Genomic DNA, 19,639 nt, shown 5'->3' with positions numbered 1-19,639 from the left:
CGGAAGATAAAGGAAGAAATAGACAAGCTCTTAGAGGCAGAATTTATCTATAAGATTGAACACACTGAATGGGTCTCCCCTATTGTAGTGGTGCCCAAGAAAAATGGAACGAGTTGCAGGGAAAAAGGCATATAGTTTCTTGGATGGATTCTCCGGTTACAATCAAGTGTCAATTGATCCAAAGGATCAACACAAGATAGCCTTTGCTACTGAAGATGGCATCTTTGCCTATCGTGTTATGCCATTTGGTCTAACAAATGCACCAGCAACCTTTCAGCGGTTAATGAGTCATGTATTCAAGGAGTACCTTAGGCAATTTCTTGAGATCTTCATGGATGATTTATGTGTTCACTCACAAGAGCGTGATGATCATATAGAACACCTCAGACTTGTGTTTCAAAAGTGTCAACTTTATCGTATATGCTTGAATCCTGACAAGTGCAAATTCATGGTAAGACAAGGGAAAATTTTGGGCCATATTGTTTCTCACAATGGGATTTCAACAGATATGGATAAAATTGATGTCATTGTCTCATTACCTCGGCCTATCAACCCTAAAGGGGTACAAACATTCATGGGACATTGTGGCTATTACCGTAGATTCATCTACATGTACGCTGTCCTAGCCAGACCATTATATGCTCTTCTTGTAAAGTTTAATTGGACTGATGAGTGTGAGGAATCCTTTGAAAAGTTGAAGCAAGTATTAGTGACTGCACCCATCTTACGGGCACCAGATTGGAACCAAATCTTTCATGTCCATATTGATGCTTCAAACTTTGCAATTGGATGTATTTTGGCTCAATCGGGAGAACATAATAAGGATTTCCCAATATCATATGCTAGTCGACAGTTGAACAATGCTAAGAAGAATTACACCACAACAGAAAGAGAAGGATTGTCCATGATATATGCAGTGAAAAAGTTTCGCCATTACCTTTTGGCAAACAAATTCATATTTTTTGTGGACCATCAAGCATTGCTATATTTGGTGAATAAGCCTTATGCAACTGGAAGGATTGTGAGGTGGTTTATCATCCTTCTTGAGTTTGATTTTGAAGTGGTAGTTCGAAAAGGAACAACTCATCTTAGGGCAGATCATTTGTCTCGAATCACCTCTGGCGAAGCTCCTGTGACTGTGGATGATGCACGAGTACGTAGTGTTCACTTGATAACCACACGAAAGAAGAGGGATTTTTAAATGTTAACATTTCCATCAGACATAATTCCTTGGTCAAGAAGGTGTTTGTCATGCCTATAGGTTCCATGGGAGAAGAAATGATTCTAGGACGATCCTGGATCTATGCAAGTAAATGCAATATCCAATGGGAAGAAAGGACCGCATTGTTAAGCACAGGCGACAAGGGCATGTCCATACCCTTATGGAGCTTGACAAACAGAGGGAAGCACATCATAGCTGATAAACAATCAAAGAGTACAGTAGCAACACCTCAGAAAATAGAACCAACAATCATCCCACAAAGCTTGCCCACACAATACCCAACATCTAAGGGTACACAAAAGTGGGTGTCCAAGAATCAACTTAAAGATCAACCAGACAGAAAGAACACTATGAATGATAGGAAGACCACAAGTAGAATCTGCAAAAAAATTCAAAATTCAGACCTTGCTAACACAAACCGATTGGCAGGACTCCAAGCATTCCAAGGGACCTCAAAGGTTCCATAATCAATGGATCCAAAAGGACTTACTGCTGTGCGAGCACAAGGATACTACCAAGGCAATACGACAATATGGGTACCCCCGAACCCCACTCAGTGGCCAATACCACAAGCAATTCAAATTATAAAAAAGAGGGTGGTAAGAGCATACAACATCAACTCCCAACTCAAGCAAGAACCTCGCCAACCCTTGTGTGGAGGAAAAAGACAACTCAACCAAATGGGCTGGGAATTGCCAAAGCAATGAAAGTACCCACGCTGGTTATAGAACTGAACAAGGAACCTAAAGGTAGAAGAAAAGGAGTTCAGTAAGGAGACATAGATAGAAGCCCTCCACCACAAGGCATAGTGACAACATTGTTCAGTTGGGTGGAAGGAACAATAAAAAACTACCGCATAGAGCTTAAATGATTGCAGCAAATGCCCAAAAGTGCCCAGGTGACCCCTTGGTTCTTGTGGTGGTAATAAAACAAAAGGTTGTCCAATGATTGCACAATGGGTACAAGGTAAGAAAGGTATCATTCACTCATCATGTGCATGTTTGACTGCTTGAGCATGAAGAAAAAAATGAGAAATATTCGATCTCATGCATTCGAACTTTGAAAAGGTTAAAAAACGTTCATGCTGTGAACAAATTCACAAACATTCACACCGTGAACAAAATCACAAAGGTTCACGCCGTGAAAAATTTCAAAAAAGTTCATGCCGTGAAACGGTAATTTCTCACGGGCCAATCACACAGTGCCGCGTGGTATTCTTCATTAAGACAGCTGCCCTGACCGATGGCTGCGTTATTTTTTTCCTCTTTTCATCATTTTGCATCGTGTGCCTTGGATGATCGATTGCGCATTGCTTCCAATTGCATCTCCCAAATCCGTTATCTCATTTCGACCTTTTTGACTATCTCCTTCGAGGTGGGAGCTTGATCCTCTTCTTTTTCGTTTTTTTTTTTAATTTTAATTTTGTTTTTATTTTTGGTTTTTTTCAAAGATTCATCACATCTTGTGTATAAACATTGTTATTAGTATAAACAATGACTTCGTAGCATCTTCACATGTGCATCTTTAAAGATTCATCACATCTTGTGTATAAACATTGTAATTAGTATAAACAATGACTTCGTAGCGTCTTCACATGTGCATATTTAAATAAAATTTAAAAATGAAAAAATCCTCATAAACAAAAAATCATAATCAACGATTCACACTACATCCTGCAGTTTCACGGAAACTTAGGATTGTGTTGTTTCACAGAACCTGCAGTTTCACAAAAACTTGACTTTTCACATCTACATTTTCACGGCTAGACTTTTCATGTCTTGCCTTTTTCATGTAAGACGTTTCACGTCTGCGTTTTCATGGCCAGACTTTTCACGTCTTGCCTTTTCAAGTTTTCACGTAAGACTTTTCATGTCTGCATTTTCACGGGCAGACTTTTCACGACTAACTTTTTCACGTCTTGCCTTTTCACGTAAGACTTTTCATGTCTTCATTTTCAACGGCTAAACTTTTCACGTCTTGCCTTTTCACATATGCATTTTCACGGGCAGGCTTTTCACGACTAACTTTTTCATGTCTTGCCTTTTCACATAAGACTTTTCACATCTGCATTTTCACGGCCAGACTTTTCATGTCTACCTTTTCACAACTAACCTTTTCAGGGGCCAGACTTTTGACGACTAACCTTTTCACGGCCAGACTTTTGACGACTAACCTTTTCACGGCCAGACTTTTCATGACTAAATTTTTTACACACCTGACTTTTCATGACTAACATTTTCACGGCCAGACTTTCATGACTAACCTTTTCACATCTGCCTTTTCACGGCCATACTTTTCATGTCTGCATTTTCACGGGTAGACTTTTCTCACGACTAACTTTTTCACATCTGCTTTTTCACGTCTTGCCTTTTCACGTAAGACTTTTCACGTTTATGTTTTCATGGCCAGACTTTTCATGTTTGCTTTTTCACACTGGACTTTTTCACTCACTCTAACCATGCACCTCCATGCCATAACCTGACTATTAACACACCCTAGGATTGCTCCTACACTAACAAACTCCTCAATCCAACTAACCTATTATCCATCAAAAAAAAATTATTTTAAAGAAGAAGAAAAAAGAAAAAGAAAAGATGATATCAACCCCACCAGTCGTTAGACTGATTCGAGGTGCATGTACAAATGTCGACCTCGGAGTCAAAAGCACTCGAGACCCCATCAACCATGGGTGACTCAAGTTAGCAGCACCACTACATCCCCAGCAAGTCAGAGAAAGAGGCCAACACAGTGCTCAAAGATGAACTTTTTGGGCCCTTATGCCCAAACCTTCCATGGGGCCATCATCAGCAACAAAGAAGCTCACACGGCCCATGGAAAGGTAGCCCTCTAATACCACAGCTTGGAATGCCTACAAATTCTGGAGGAGGTCAAAGTTAAAGCAAAGCTGGACAATGTTGGTCTTGGTGGTAAGATGGTGCAGATACTCCCAAGAAGTATCGACACAGAGCTATGCATAGAGTATCTCAAGACCTACGACAAGGGGACCAAAAGAGGAACAATCACCAAAGCAAACGGCACTACCAAATCACAAAAGATCTCATTCGGGAGGCTCTACAACTTCCACCCGCAATCAAGGTCCATGCACACGCCATTGACAAGACTCCTCTGGATGCTATGCTCAAGAAAAGTTCGTACAACTCGAATGGGGCCAAGTACAAAAATATCCAAGATGCGGCTATGGAGAAAACTTGCAGGGCCATGTCCTTGATGATGCAAGTAAAGCCCGTGGACAAATACAACACGGTCAGTATAAATAGGATTGCAAAAGCACATAAGGAGAAAGAAGACGACTGGGCACACTATGTACATAAGGAAATGGAGAAGTACTTGAAATCCCACCAATCTTAAATATATAACCCATACCTCCTCACACAGGTTCTAAATCACATAGCAAAAAGGCCTCTCAAGGAGCTCGAACTAGAGGAACACATGCAGTTGGCCCACTGATACCAGACCAGCCCAAATTAACCTGAAGATATGCAAGAAGGGCAGGCTATCTTGATGGAGACCAAGGAAATCATAAAGTAGATGAAGAAAGGGCGAAAGAAGAAAATAGATAAGAAGATGAGGGGAGTTCTTCCGGATGTAACTGCTGAGTCACATAGATTAGAGGCGGAACTGGCCAAGGAAATCCGCACGTACCAAGAGGCACTTCAAGAGACCATTCTCAGCCAAGCCATATAGGAGACCTTGCTCAAAAAAACACTCCTCCAACAAGCCCAGCACAACTCAGATTTACAGATCTATCTCCTCTCAAAGATTCAACTTTGGCGGACACGCCAAAATAGAGACAGCTCCCAAATAACAACACCAATATGGGCTGAGGAAAGACAAGGTGTTGAGGCGGCCACAGCTCCAATACTACAAGAACTAGAGGCTCCAATTGACACAAGGAAAAGACAACGAACTCCAGAACCATTCAGTCCAAGCAAGAGAAGAAGGTTGGAAGATGAAGAAAGACTACCCCAACTGGCCTCCCTGTAGAACATAGACTATCAACAATTCTTGCAGTAGGAGACCATCGAAGGACTCGATGAGCAGCTCAACCAACCACAAACTGGGTTGGAAGCCGAATCAAGCACAAGTGCAATGTGGGAGCAAGAACAAAAGGTCTGGTAGTGCCACCTCTTGACAACGCATATGCTCCATGACCGTAACGCCACCCTCTGGAAATAGGTAAAAGATGCATCCACACGTGCAAAGATGAAAAGCTCTCCTACATCTGGGGGCACCTTTTCCTAGAATCTTTTCACATCCCTATATTCACTCATGCTACCCTTGATTCTCTCATCAATAGATACCTCTCACCTTTTCACTGCTACCCACTTAATTACAAACTCCCTTTTACAGCCTCGTGCTAAGGGCTTGTTCCCGCACACACCCATTCACTTGCATATTTCAACACCTCCCCCCTCAAGTGAATAATTCTAGCACACTTGGACCCTATACCAAGTTTCCCTCTTACTTGGTAGCCCGCAACCAGTGCCTCAAGTCCCTAACTCATAGTCCTTTGATATAGTCTCTCTATGTGTCCAAGGTTACTACAAGTGCCCGTGACCTTGACTAAAGTGCTCACACATACATCTACCACATGGCCTACATCATTGGTGGCTCAGAGCTGGTTTTACTCTGTTGGGGTAGGTTACATTGGGTTGTGGGGTTTCTCTCTCTTTCTCTCTCAAAAAATATGTCCAAACACCTCTTTCTTAGGAGTCTCCATGAAGTTTGCCGTGTCGATCCTTTTTCATTGGGTTTGTTGGTAGCAGTCTCTAGCCATGTGTCCTGGAAAGCAAGAGTGGGCTATGGTGGATCAAATGTGTAGAACTCCTACTCATCCTGAATAATGAATAAGCTTTTACCTCAATCCCTTGTAATTATCCCCGATTTCAAATGCAAGAAAATATTGTTTTCCCTTGTTTTGGCCTAGAGAGAGGTAATTCAGAATTGAGATGTTTTGGATATAAGGTTTAGATATTTTAGGCAAAAAGAATGATTTTTATCATATTCATGAAAATTACTTTTTAGTATTTATGCATAATTATTTAATTAAGAGAAAAGAGAAATTTTTGATAAATTTATTTTTATGCATAAGAATTTAAATGTTAAAAGAAGAATTCCCATGACATTCAGGATTCAAACATTTAAATGCTAAAAGAGGAATTTTTGGCATATTCCAAAATATGGCTATTTTTATTTAATTAAAAGAGGAATTTTCATTGTATTTAAGTAGAAAAAGGTCTATATTAATTTTGATGATAAAAGAAGAGTTATCACCATAATTCCACGTAGGAAATTAGGGTATACTAATGTTGAAGATTAAATTGGTGGAAAGAATATTTTATGATATTTATATGTGGGTAAATCAATAAAATGATATATACTCAAAATTGGATTATTGGAAGAAGAGTATTTTTATAAAATCCTGATACTCTCATATAGAACTAATTCTTAATTCTATTGTGGTTAGGAAGGAATGAAATTCATAAAGTTAGAATTTTTCTTACGATTAGAAGTTCCGTTAATTTATCTGAAGAAAATCCTTAAGAATCAAAGCTAGAAGTAAATCGAATAATTTTTTGTTAGACTACGACCGTGAGAATGGCAGCCAGTAAATTACTTGCCCATCTCTCCGATCTGAATCAAGCAAAAACCTCATGACCAATTCCAAATCTTTGATACAAAGAATAGACTACCGCTGAATTAGAGAAGTTTTCCTTTAATCGAAATCACCAAGAATTAAGTTGGAAATTCAGTGAAATTGATGGGTAGATTACCCTGATGTATGAGACCAATGATTCTCATTAAGAAAATCTGGATTATGGGAAAAAGGGTTTTGTGAATCAAACTCAAACCAAGAATTCTACTTGCATAGAACCTTTACTTTTTTTTAAAAGACTATTTTACGCCAGAATGCTGGAGGAAGCATTTGGCTTATGATTTAACCAAGGAGAGATTCATTGTAAACAACAGCTGGCGGGACGTCGCTCGTGGCAAAGCCTACCGAGGTCTTGACCAACCTCGGTATGGTTAAAATGGTACGCTTCCGGTACGATGGGCTTGCCAGGCTAGATCGGGGGATTCCTGTGATACAGGTAGATACGATTAAGTTACATTAGTTATATTAAGTCCTAGGAAGACTCTCGTTTTGTGGGAGGGAATCAACGGGTTGTGCTCATTAAAGGGGGAAAAAAGCGGTGATTCTATGGACCAAGTGCAAGTCTCTTCCTTGATGATGGCCATGTGACTTTCAGGTTTGGTCGGATCAGTTTGGTTAGTTAAGACCCTGACTCGTTAGATTAATTCTCCCGTTAGATGATTTTCCTGGTGGAATCGCCCATGCCTTTCAGGTGAGGGAAGTTTTTTTGGGTTCAATTTCGGAGAAACCGTCGGGCTAATCTCTTGTCCGGATATCCGTGGGGCGAGGCCCCAAGTGTGAATCCCTGCCCACATGAGAGGTGGACGCTGCTTCCACCGTCGGCGCCCGAAGGGGGTAATCGCGGAGGGGGCGGGGGTCTCACAAAATGCTAGAATCAACATAATTAGTAAGTGATTAAGATGAGATTAAAACGAGAGTAGTGAACAATTAATCTAATACGATAATGTAGGCATGGATACTCAAAAACCAGCAAATACTCATTAGGCTAATGCCTCAATTTATAGTGTTTACATCCGCAAGATGCCAAGCATCTAATCCCACTGATTTCTCCTTGATTTGTGTCACCTCTCCTACATATGGGGCACCTTTTCCTAGAATCTTTCCACACCCCTATATTCACTCATGCTACCCTTGATTCTCTCATCAGTAGATACCTCTCACCTTTTCACTGCAACCCACTTAATTACAGACTCTCTTTTATAGCCTCTTGCTAAGGGTTTATTCCTACACACACCCATTCACTTACATATTTCAACACAATTGTGGCTAGCATCGGATTTTTGAAATTGGTGGTGGTGCTGATAGACCAACCAAAGGAGCCCTACAAATGGGTATGAAGCAGAATACCTGAAGTTCGACATGAACCAAGGGTCATGCGACAGGGCTATCATGCTTTACTACCACCGACTACGATGCCTCCTAGGCTTTATACATATCACTTTTGAAGACATGGTGGATACAGTATTCTGGAGGTCACACTGAGCATTCCGATGCACACTCAAAAGCTCCAATCCAAAAGAAACTTCTACCGACATGAGTTTGGTGACCAGGTCTTTAGACCTCGGTAACAAATTCTGCAGGACAGAACCTACATTAGGAAGGGGGGATGTTAATCCCATTTTGGATTAACAAACATGATCCTCCAATTGAGGACATTAATAAGTGTCACAAAATGGCACTATAAAAGTTGTACATTATGAGATATTGGCCACCTAAGGCCTAGTAAGTAAGTTTTGGGCACCCAAGTGTGAATAAGGGCCAAATGTATATAAGGCATTTTCTCATAATAAAAAAACACAATCCCCTTAGTGCTATAGAGAGCTCTCCCTTGTGTCTTAAGAGAGAGAGAGAGAGAGAGAGCATTCTAGCATTGTTCCTCTTCTATGCTTGTGTGATTTATGCTTGTGTGGAAGAGTGAGAGAGAGAGAGAGTGATTTATGCTTGTGTGATTTATGCTTGTGTGGAAGAGTGAGAGAGAGAGAGAGTGATTACCTTATGCGACGGTATGAGCGACTCTACGGTGACAGCGTGGAGGTGGACCTTGGAGGCCTCAAGTGACTCAAGTTCGAAGCATTGGTAAGTGCCCTATGATAGTTGTGATCTATTGCTCATCCTTTAGGTGAATGTGTTGAGTTCACTCTTGGAGGTGTGGTAGCCCATAACAAGGAGAGAAATACACGTGAAATGAATGAAAATGTTTCATGACATGAAAAACATACTAAAATGTTTCACGACATGAAAAACATACTCTTTTACCTCGTACCCACTTCTGTGTTTATTGTCACGAAAACCAATGTGGTACTTTGGAATGTTAGATCATCGTAATACCACTACGGGCATCACCACCCAGCCATAGAGGAAGAATGAGGATTGCCCCTCATCCCCCAGGCTATATAGTGTGTGGCCTACTGTCCACACTAGCCTGGCCGCCCATGACTCCGCATGGGCATCCTCTCCCACTGAACCTCGGCGGATGGCCACGTCCTTGGCCATCCGATCTGTCGTCGGTCTCACAGGCGTTACAGCCTACGTGACATTACCCCCCCTTAAGAAGAGTTTTCATCCTCAAAAACAAACTGGGAAAACCTCTTGGAAATTGCACTATAACGTTCCCAGGTAGCTACCTCCTCATCCCTATCTATCCATTTAACAAGTACCTCCTGGTACACTTTATGTCGGGTTTGTCTGTCTCACGATACTCTAGAATCTTTTCAGGTTTATGTGGTATCTTCGGTGGCTCTATCAAGTCCACCAAAATCTCTAGAGAAAGTGCGTTCTCTAACCCGTGAACTGATTTCTTCAGGTTTATGTGGTATCTTTGGTGGCTCTATCAAGTCCACCAAAATCTCTAGAGAAAGTGTGTTCTCTAACCCGTGAACTGATTTCTTCAGTTTACTGACATGGATGACAGGATGGACTTGAGAACTCTCCGGTAACTCAAGTTTATGTGCTACGTCCCCAATCTTCTTAAGGATTTTAAAAGGACCACAATATCTCGGAGAAAGTTTATCACACTTTTTCGTTTTCATGGTTTCTGACTGCGCAGGAACCTTGAGGAATACAAAGTCACCTTCTGCAAAGGTCACCTTTCTACGTCCTTTATCCGCATAAGTTTTAGCGCGATCCTGAGCGCTACAAATTCTCTCACGTGCGGCTCTGAGCATATCATTCATATCTTCAAGGAAATCCTTGACAGATTGAATCTTCTCCTTTTCTAGGCCTACAACCATCCTGGAATCTTCTCCTTTTCTAGGCCTACAACCGGAGATCTCGGCTGGAATCCATACATTAACATGAATGGTGTAAATCCAGTCACTGAGTGTTTGGAGCTGTTATAGGCAAACTCCAATAAGGGCAAGTACTCTTTCCAATTAGATTGCTTCTTACTAACATAAGAACGTAACATATCCTCTAGAATTTGGTTAACTCTTTCAGTTTGACCATCAGACTCCGGATGATCTGCCGTACTCATACTCAGAGTAGTATCCAACTTTTTGAAGACTTTCCTCCAAAAATGACTGTTGAACTTTCTATCTCTATCCGACACTATATCTACGCGGCGGGTAGGCCATATAGCTTGTAGAGATGTTCAATATAAAGAGTTTTGCCAACTTTGGCGTTCTAACAGTTTTCTTCGTGGCGATAAACTTTGCCATTTTAGTTAACTTGTCCACTACCACCCACACCGAGTCATTCCCTCGTCTCGTCTTGGGTAAACTGGTAATGAAATCCATGGAAATGCTTTCCCATTTCCCTTGAGGAATCTCCAGCGGACAGATGGAGTAGTCCTCTAACCTTAAGACGTTCATGTTTATTGACCTGGCACTTACTGCATTTCAGCACATAAGTCTGGATGTCCTTAAACAAACTAGGCCAATAAAACTGTCTTTTTACTAGTGCATAGGTCTTCTACATCCCGAGATGACCTGCACTTGGACTATCATGACTTTCCTTAAGAATTTGGGCCCGAAAGTCACCAATAGTTGGTACACATACTCTACCCTTGTAAAGTAAGTACCCGTCGTCAATGGAGTAATTAGCATATTTCTCCCCCCGATGAAGTTTATCACTCCCCTTTGAAGCCGTGGTAGTCAAAGGTGATGAAGGGTCTACGTCAGAGCTCTCCGGCTCCGATGAACTATACCCAGAAGACACGGTTAGTATCTCCGGATTAACTCTCACTTCCCTTCCCGTTGCACCTTCGGCCCCAGTCTCTCCGGACTAGCAATACGTGCCAACGAGGCAGGTGGTCGCGTCTATGAAGAAGTGCGTACGTGTACAGCACACCAGTAAAAGATGGATCATGCTCACATAAACCACATAGTGACTCCAAGAAATCATTCTTGAAGACTGTGAAACTAAGTTCATTAATTTGTGGCATGCGACTAAGTGCATCTGCCACCATGTTATACTTACCTTTCTGGTAACGTATCTGAAGGTCAAACTCCTGTAGAATCTCCGCCCACCAACAAGCTTTTCTACCCTTCAGTTCATTTTGACTTGAAAGCCATTTCAGACCCATATTGTTTAGTTTGGCATTAAGATATTTAAAAAAGTCCACTAGAGAGCTCCGTCTCTGTTAGGACGTCAGGGTCCAATAGGTCATAATCATAGTCGTCATACTCCAAGAGGTCGTCATACTCCAAGAGGTCCTCCTCGGTCCCGTCGGCGACGTCGGTGTTCATGTCATCTGGCTCATCAGCCAAAAAGGGGTCATCTGCTAATGCGGCCGCTGCGGGCTCGTTGGTTCCTAGGGCGGGGCCAATAGACGAGGAGGGCACTGGCGGATCACACATGATCGACGAGCGCACTCTGGACCGGACAACGGTCGGGCGTATACGACTTGACAATTCGATCGGGGTCAAACCCGCGACCGAGGACAAGAGACCTGAAAACCCTAGAGAAGTAGAAGGCGGTGGGGACACACTACGCCTAGCAGACATCCTTAATTCTTGCACAAAGAAAAATACGAGAACTCGGAAATTACAAAAAAAAACGCTAATAAAATGAGCAGTGGTGGAGAGACAATAGTCACCCCCCTGACCTTGGTAGAGTGACCATACTCCCCCATAGTGATAGCATAATATGGGGCAGTTACACGAGGAGCAAGTAGGCGAGGAGGCTGGTTTTCTACAGGGTGACCACGAGGGTGGCAGGTGTAGAAGATGGTGGGGTGGGCATGAGGGGTGTATGCAAGAGGGGTGGAAGGTGAGGGTTAGAGGGTGAGGGAGTGTGGGTGTATGCAAGAGTGGCATTGGTAGACTGTGGTTGCTAGGGTGAAAGATGTGAAATGACCAATGGGGGAAGCTGGCAAAGGAAATTGTTATTGGTGATGCAATTGGTGGAAGCCCTTCAAGTAGTAACAATCCTTGTCCTCATGACCGCCTTTCTCACAAAAAGAGCAACACTTTCTCCATGGGGCACTCTTGGGGGGAGTGCCCTGAGGCTTGGCAAATGGCGCACCACATTGCCTTCTTTTCTCCTTGTTTCCCCTTGAGTTCTTCTATCTCCTTCTTCAGCTAGGCCAAGGTGTTGTCTTCGCTTTGTGCCTTGTGAAGTTTCAATGCCTCCAACTCCTTTTTGAGGATGGCCACAAGATCTTCTTGTAAATACATGACCCAAGAGGATGAGGAATTGTTGTTGTGCTCAAAACAGCACGCATGCATTCTTTAACTAAGAGGCCAACTCTTGGAAGTCTAGTAAGGTGGTAGGTACAAACCTACTTTCTTTGATCTTTTTTTGGGTGAAAGGCTTGCAGCACACCCATTGCTTGACCATGAAGTCACCAGGGTAGGCTGGCAAAACCGGGACACCAAGACTCTCGTTCATGTCATCAGCTCAGACACGCTCTCCTCGAGCAAGAGTTGAAGTCTTCCCAGGTCTTGCAGAATGCAATCTTCATAGTTACCAAGCCTGAAGGTGCAAAGAAAGGTATCCCTCAAGTTGGGCCAGTCCACAAAATGGTCACTTGTAAACTGACTAAACCACTTGTCAGTAGGTGAGCTTTCTAGAGTGGATGGAAATAGAGCCAAGCAAGCATCCTCCCTCTCTAGACCATGGCTTTTGCACATAGAGATGAAGCGCCCGCACGTGGTCATCTCCATCTTTTAAGGTGGAGCCTTTGAACGTGGGGAGCTTGATGTTAATCTGGCCCAACACTACGGATAAGGGTTATGGATCTGGAGGGTTTTTCTTGGGGTGATCATGATTTACTACAATGGCCATGGGTTGAGGGAGAGCAGCAAGAGGAATTTTGAGGGGCACAAAGTTGATTGGCCACTTATGGCTTTGGCACTTGACATAGAGGGGACTCTTGATGATGGAAATAATAGAACTAGAGCTCACATGAGAACGTGTATTGGGCCTGAACTACCACAGACTAAAAATTTTGGGAACTCTTGACTCATAAGAGTCCCTAGCAGGATCGCCAAATTTTTAGTGTACCTGCTGTAGTGGACCCGATTGCCCATCATGTTGGCACACTAAAAATCACTAGGGTCCTCTCTAGGGTAGTATACACTCAGGAGTTGGCACAAGCTAGGGAGATGGCTACCTCTCTATCCCACTCTACTGCGCACTCACACAAACTCAAGAAATGAATACAACACAGGAGCCAAGCGTGACATACACATGCACAAGACTGAAGTCGACAAGAGTTGGAACAACACAAACTATGTATTGCATTGGGGATCCTCTCTTATTACACTAAAGTCTCTCTTTATACAATGGGCATGGCCCCTTGGGCTATGACGAGCCAAGTGCTAAAAAAGTTCATTGTGACAGATACCGTTGGAGTAGGTGAGGCGCGCCAAGCACAAGTGGGTGAGCACCGCTTCCAAGAGGGCAAGTGGGTAGCCAAAGATTCCCTCCTTGTGTTACTGGTGGGTGACCCTTTAAGGTGCCCACATTTGAGGTTCATGAACTTGGGGGTGCCTAATCTTGGGTTCATGAACTAGGGGGTGCCCGACCAAGGGCAATGAGGGTGGCTACATCAATCCATATAAGTCGGATAGCCTTTAGGATCAAATGGAAAGGATAGTTATGTATTGCCAAAGATGAGGCTAACCATGCAAACACCTAGATCAAAGGAAAATCCAAGCCATACAAACTCTAAGCCACCTGGGTCAAATGGAGTATCTAGGGAACCAATGTCAATGATGAGGCTAACCATGTATCCTATAGGGTTGGATAAACATCGTATATGTCATGGATCCCTAAAACCAATATGTAATGTCCCCCCTCATGAATGGTGGAAGTAAGTAAGAGCTTGCATAGAACCATAGCTCCCTGGTCAAAGGGAAAGCTCATGCATACACGCACATATATCCATCATATACAAATAATCCACCTAGATCATATGGAAATTAATCCAAAATTAATCACAGAACCACTCATACTCATTTTGAAAATTAATCCAAAATTAATATGAACCACTCATGCTCATAAGAAAAGTATTAGCAATGAAGCTCTTCCTTACACTTATGATAGGGTCAAAAAGATATGCATCATCATCATTATCATTGCAGGTATGAGTATCATGGCCATCCACTGAACCACCATCATAGTCCTCCCATGAGTCATCAATGTGTGTGTGTATATATATATATATATATATATATATATATATATATATCATCACCATAGATCTCCTTTATAAGCATCATAACCCATTTTATATTTCGTATAAATTTCCTCATATGGATCACAATCATTTTCATCCCCACCACTATCATCCACATTATCATCATATGGATCTTCAACACTTGTCTCATCTTCACGATCATAATACACATTGACTCTTAAGAGTCACCATCATGAAGATTACTATAATAGTCATCCCCTTCATCAAAAAAGGTCCCATCACAAGCACCACTATTCCCAAATCATTCTCATCAAGAGAACCATGCAATTGTCCTTCATTAACCTCACCTACATGTGCATCCTCATGGTCCATTTTTAGCCACCAATGCATACATAGAAATCTCTTGGCATTCCTCATCAGCATCACCATCTTCACTTAAAGAATCTTCATGGAAGTAATGGTCTCCAATGAGAGACTCTGACTAAAGTTAACTCCTTGTAGATTGCCCAGTAAGAAATAAGGTAGGCATGTAAAGTAATCCCACCGATAACAAGATCCCATTGAGAGAAATGTCTTCATCACCTTTCATAATGCATTAGACCACTTGCATGAATTCTTTATCTAGCTTTTACACATCCATTTATGCTTTCCTTTTTCTTGATATCCGAATCGAAGAAGGAAAGGTACCAATACTTCTTGGGCATACCTAGACTCCTCATGTAGAGTTGATATGAATTTATGTCGTCTAAGACACATTTGCTCTTGAGTAATCATAAAGTTTTGCACAACTTCATAGACCAAACTCTCCCAATCCCACTCATAGCTATGCATTTCCTTCACCCACCAAGATCTAGCTTTTCCCATGAAATGTGGAGTCACTTTCTTCACTTTTTCAAGCTTGCCACAAGGAAAGGCATGGAGATAAGTATCCCAATTATGAATCCAATCCTTGCGTCCCATGCAAGTGACTCCTTCACCATCAAAAGCAAACAAAGCTTGTGAAAATGGCTCTCCACTTTTGAACACTTGTGTAGAAACCATGTACTCAAGGAAACTATCAAATTCATTGGTTCTAGAAAACTTGCATGCACAAGTTTATACATCATAACAAATCTTGCTTGACTCTTCTCGTTTACATCCATACTTTTAACCTTGTCTGAACTCCTTCCTTACATTGGAGGGACGCTAAGCATAGGACTATGCATAGGCATACCCTCCGGCACATTTGTTTCACTTTGATGCATCAATGTGATGGAGGAAAGTTCTCCCTTTGAGGCATAGGCCCATGAATTTGACCATGATGCATACTAGATTGAAGAGTATTTACATGTGTTAAGCCCACAAAATGCTTGCAAACTTGTGGTCCATTGGCTTGAAATGTGTTTGATGTATATATTTGCAAAATTGGTTCACCATAAGTTTTGTTGCCTCCTTTGCTAAGTTCTAGCTAGATAATCCATAATGATTCTTCTTGTCCAAGTCATTAGACTTGTCCACCATGCATTAGAAATTTTGGTCCATTCTATCAAGCATGTTTTCTTAAACATCATGGTATTCATGTTCATGTCCCCAGAATCCTTAGGCATTTCCAAAGCATTAGGATATATGGTACATTAGCCTTTTGATGCATTCCCTCATTGAAATTAACATTATTCTCTTCTTGCATAGCTCTTGGGGCATTTAGCCTTTGATCTTACCTTGTATAATTTGCACCCGCTTCATCATGCACAAGAGCTTCCTTGAAGATGTCCTTATCTTTGAAGTTTTGACCTCTTCCCATGATACTAGCCTGTTTTCTAGTTGAAAATATAATTTGAGTGTAGAATGCTCAAATCTTGTCCAAATCCTTTGGTTTTTAGCTTGATGGGTGGCAAGGTATAATGAGTACTACCTACTCTCCCTAAAAGGGTTTGGTCAAAGTCAAAGGACAAAGATATTTTGTTTTAAGTTTTTTCTTTAAAAAATAATTATGCCGTTGATTAACTAATTAATAATGGATTGGGAAGTTCAATGGCTCTTTTCAAAGCTCTAAGGGATTACTCCTAGAATATTGATCACTTTGGCAAGATACAAAATAGGCTATGAATAAATTGGGGTCTTTGCTACGATTGACCTTGCCGATTGGGATAGCAAATGGTACCAAAATTGGGAGCTTGATAGCTCTGGATGTAGTCCTTAGGGAGTACTAAAAAGCTATGCCAACACTCATAAAACTCCAACAAATTCTGGCACAAGAGCTTCCTTGAAGATGCCCTTATCTTTGAAGTTTTGACCTCTTCCCATAATGCTAGCCTGTTTTCAACTAAAAATGTAATGAGTGTAGAATTCTCAAATCTTATCTAAATCCTTTAGTTTTTGGTTTGATGGCGAGATAATGATGAGTGTTGCCTACTCCCAAGAGGCTTTGGTCAAAATCACAGGACAAAGATATTTTGTTTTGACTTTTTCAAAAAGTCAACTATTCCCCATTGACTAACCAATTAGTAATGGATCATGGAGTTCAATGGCGCTTCAAAGCTCTAAGGGAGTACTCTCAGAATATGTAAACACTTTGGCAAGATAAAAAATAGGCTATAACTACATTAGAGTTTTTTCTTGAAATTGACCTTGTCAATTGGGATAGCAAATGGTACCAAAATTGGGAGGTTGATGGCTCTAGTCATATCCCTTAGGGATTACTAAAAGGCTATGCAAACACCCACAAAATAGCCCCAATCAATTTTGACTGAATTAGGGTTTTGTGGTCTTGCAAAACATAGCCAAAATGTCCTAAAACTACCATAGTGCATCCCAATTGCATTTTTTGTTCCTCCAATGCATCAAAAGTGTTATCTAGAAACCTTAGGTGTGTATTGAGAAAGCCAAACTCAATCCATAAGAACCATGAATGTACTTTGCAAAAATGTTAACATAACCTCTTTTCTATTTGCAAACTGAATCTCAAATGAAAAAGTGCATCCAATATCAATTGTCAATACATGCACCAATTGTCCAATTACATTTGCCCATTTACCACTTGCGATATGTCAAAGAAGCGCTCTTACTTGCTAATATCCCGGCTAAACCTTCTCACCCCCCCTTACCAAAGTTCAGAGTCCAATGGCAAGGGTTGAGGCCATATCTTCACACCATGTACCTAATCCCCTTTTGTATCGCTTTACCAAGGCACTTATGGTATAAAAGGTTCAAGGCACACTCGCCTTTGGCCACTCCATCTAGTGCCAAAGGTATCCTTCTCCCATAGTATATTCTAATTGCTTGATGAAATTACAATATGATCAATTACATGGGATAGGGTAAGAGTCACTTGCATGATTTGCATGAACTAATGCTCATCTAATCATTACTATTGATCTCTTTTTAGCATCTACTCAAGCTCTTATCCCAATTCCATCCATCACATTACAACAATCCAACAAAGCCACAAGACTGAAAGGCCAATGCATGTGCATCTTCACATAAGCATATTTTATTAGAATCAAGCTTTAAGGATGATTAATGACATTAATCTTTATTCTATAAGCATATAGTAGTGTCCAATGCTCAAACTCTCATGTATGAAGAACACAAGGCATGAAATCCATCATAATGATGTAGCAACAGGCCAATGCTTGTGCCCCATAGAGGCCCTTAAGCATGCATTAGTCTCTCATTAATGTAACCAATGGCCATTCGGGGCTTGTATAGAAAGAAGGAAAGATAAAATGCTTCATGAATCTTAGGCTTTCATGGAATGACACCATTCTTGAGCATAATCATGAATGAAACCCTAAATCAAGCAAGTATTAAAGAAATTCACTCACCAATGGTAAAAGAAAGCACCAATGCTTGAAGTTTGATATAGAGAAACTCCATGGAAGCTAGATGGTAGGCGCACTTCGCTCTTCATGATTCCCACATTTCGGCTTCTCTTGGCTTGTAGAAGAGAGAAAAGTGCCAACAATGTCTTGGTTTCACCATTACATACGGTAGGAAAGACATACCAAGCATCACATCCAATTGAAAAGTGTATCCATTGAATCCTGTTGAACTTGTTTTGTTCCTTGTGCATGTGGGTGCATGCCTTCCTTTCCCTTATCCCCAACTTTGTTTAGCTCGTTCACCTTGGTGGGTGAAGTTGGCAATGTTGCTCCCTTCTGTTCATTGGGTTGAATGGGCTTCTTCCTCCAAACCAAAATTTGGGTCTTCTTTGATTTAGCTGGAAATTGGTTCTATCTGCTTTTATGGTCCTTTCTCGAGCTTCTGAAAGTGCATGCAGTATTGGAGCTTGGGTAGGACTTGGGCACCCATATTGCTATATTGCCTTGATAATAACCTTGTGCAGCTAGTAAATCCTTTCGAACCCATTTCTTTTGAGTGCTTTGAGGATGATGGTTGCGCTTGGAATATTTGCCGTTGGTTGGCCTTCTCCATCCCATGTCCTTGGCCTGATTTTTTTACCCTAATCCCCAGGATACTGTTGAATTACTGGATACCTTGGCTATTTTTTTAATGGTCTTTTTGTAAGGAGGTGAGGCAGTGATGTTGATGCCTTCTCTGGGGGACGATGGTTACTTTCTGTGGTGTCGGCAGTTTCATGTCATCTATCATTACATGTTTTCCTTTGTTTAGGGGGCACGGTAATGATATCCTTGCTCTCATTGAGTTGTGCTACCCTCTCTTCCCATTGGATATTACAATTATTTGGTGTAGATCCAGGATCGTCCAAGAATCATCTCTTCTTTCATAGATCCTGTGGGCATGACAAATACCTTTCCAACCAAGGGATTATTTCTGATGGAAATATTAACATTTAAAAATCCCATAGCTTTGGTAGTAGATAAATGCATACTTCGGACTTATGCATTAGTGGCTTCCAGGTGGGGTTTGTCTAGAGCTTCCCATGTTTCATAAGAGATCAAGTTATGACTCGATCTTGTATTAAATAATGCAATGCTCATTGCAAATGACTATCTTTTTTAAATACTTTTACATTGAGACGTGCCGGTTCAAAGTCCAAGTCATCCTCATCAAGGAGGGTTAGTGAAGCCATGTTGACATGCAACATTTTCTCCTAGAGTCTCTGTTTGGCCTTGGCTTCCCTTGCCTTAGCTTCTTCTTGAGCTTGTTTGATTTTTTCCTTGGCTAGATTTTCTTTATTTCAGTAGATGCTCTTGCA

The sequence above is a fragment of the Cibotium barometz genome, chromosome 8 (genome assembly GCF_041138505.1).
Source record: "Cibotium barometz isolate CiBa-2024 chromosome 8, ASM4113850v1, whole genome shotgun sequence".
Classification (NCBI taxonomy): Eukaryota; Viridiplantae; Streptophyta; class Polypodiopsida; order Cyatheales; family Cibotiaceae; genus Cibotium; species Cibotium barometz.
This window is presented reverse-complemented; position numbering follows the sequence as displayed.